Genomic DNA, 2,445 nt, shown 5'->3' with positions numbered 1-2,445 from the left:
AATATTTGAGTTTACATCATTGAAAATATAAATCTATTTGCACAATGGAAAAGGTTTTTTTAGTTTCATTTGTTTCTAGTTTATACTATCTGTTTTTTTAAGCTTGAAACAATTTAAAGTAAACCAAAAAAATAAATATATACCTTCCACAACCAAGGGAATTGAACTTTTCTCTTAACATTGCTCAATCAAAGAACACTATCAATAGGTTTTCATCTCCATTAAAAAATTCGAGTTTTATAGATTCAAAAAATTATGTAATTAAAAGGAAAGTTTTCCACATCTACTAGGGAAATATTGTAATATGTAATACACATCTGCAGTGTTGTTGTTGTATGGCTTGGTTGGTCATTTTTGTTGTTGTTTAAGGATGGTTTTCAAATTTGGTCCTTACAATGAATTCAAGTTTTGTTGATATCTTTATTTAATAATGCGCTTTCTTTTCGTTGATGTCTTTTTCTAATAATATGGTTTCTTTTCATTAACAATGTCATTTAATTTTTCTATGATTTCAACATCAACTTAAAAACCCTTCATAGCAGTAGCTACATGGACACCCACACACACAACTTATTTCCTAGATGTCAAATTGAGAAAATGAAGCGGGAGACACAATAGTAGTTGTATGGATAGCTGTTGGCATTCTATATCTTTTGGAAGACCAACCAGAAAAAGAAAATTAAGTTGCCGCTGTGTAGGCACACCAATCTTATGTTGTGTGGTTATTAAATAGCCCTGGAGTTTTATTCTAACACTTCTGCCCAGTTCAAAACTCTACATAATTTTATGGGAAGCACACTTATTACTTCTCAATTTTTTTTATAGCATTCATTTCTATGTTTTCAAAAACTAGAGAGTTAGTAAAGAAAAAAAAATTAAGATAAGAGAAGAAATACACAATGCTAGGCTTAATAGTAAGCTTGATTACAGTAAGTTCAAACGGAAGAAATGCTAGGCTTTTGTAAGAATTATGGTTGTCACTCACGGAATCATCTAAAAATAGAAAAGAGATGGTAGTAGTTATTTACAAGAATATAAAAAAACGTTTGAATCACTAAGTGTAGTTACCACCATCTAATGGCGTAATTTCATAATTGAATAATCTTGTCTGAATGGTTGTCAAAATTGAATAATCTTGTCTTAATGGTTGGTTGACAAGAAAGAAAGAAATTGCTGCAAATTAGGAAAGAAAATGAACATACAACAGAAAATGTGGTTATGATGTAAAAGTGTCAATATTATCACTTTAATCTATTTTTAAACACGATAAAATTACATCTTTAACTATTTTATTTCATTTATTACTACAAAATGAAAAATTATTCATTTATTACTATAAAATGAGAATGTATTCATTTCTTACTATAAAATAAGAATTCAAATTAATAAATAGATTACTTTGTCTATAAACTGAATTTCACTAAAAAGAAACCCTAAATAAAGAACCCTATTGGTCTTATTATGCTATCTCAAGATTTCCACGTTGAACATCAACATTTCAAAGTAATGATGTCTTCATGGAAAATGTAAGGAACCCTATCGGCCTTATTATACTATGACAAGATATCTACGTGGAACATCAAAGTAATGTCATGAATATGTGCTCATAAAGGTAGGATGGAAGTTGTTTTCATAGCAGTAGGATGATTAGTACTCGAATATATTCGGCATGATTAGTACTCGAATATATTCGACATCCTCAAAGATGTAGTAGATGGTAGTAGTTATTTACAAGATGAAAAAAATAATTGTGAATCAGTAAGTCTAATGAGGTAATCTCATAATTGAACAATCTTGTGTTAATGGTGAGTTGACAAGAAAGAATAAAATTTTACAAATTAAAGAAAATGGAGATACCACAAAAAATGTAGTATGTGGTTATGATGTAAAAATGTCAATACTGTCACTTTAATCTATTTTTAAGCACTGGACAAGTATGAAAAATATCGTTTCAAATGTTGAACTGCATACCTATTGAAGGCCATTGATTGGGACCGTGAAATCGCTGTCCTCTGTTGACGCTTCAAAAGCTTCATAACTCCCCTTCAATATATGAAAAAATATGAAGTGAAATACTTCAATGGATTGATTTTTCAGAGTTGAGCAGAGCAAGATGTAATTACAAGCAGAAGTAAATATAAGGAGACACAAATCCACATCAAATCTTCCAGTTGAATGGAAAGATTAAGAGATTCTGCTTGATACGGAGTATAACCTTGATGGTTCTCATTCCGCAACAATTTCATCATTTCCTTCTTAGGAAGGGCAAAAAGCCGTCGACTTTGCTCAAAGACTTAGTCCAAAAAAATCTTCATCGATGACGTGATGGAAGATATAAAAAAAATACAGATTCTACACTGACTATATAAAGATCAATCAACCATTCCATAAATAATAATTTTAATTTTTTCCACCTAAATCAATGAACTGAATGAAAGTTGAAAA

The sequence above is a fragment of the Pinus tabuliformis genome, chromosome J, assembly GCF_031772625.1.
Source record: "Pinus tabuliformis cultivar Carrire ecotype Pingquan chromosome J, CPIR1, whole genome shotgun sequence".
NCBI classification, from domain to species: Eukaryota; Viridiplantae; Streptophyta; class Pinopsida; order Pinales; family Pinaceae; genus Pinus; species Pinus tabuliformis.
Note: the sequence above shows the minus strand (reverse complement) of the source record.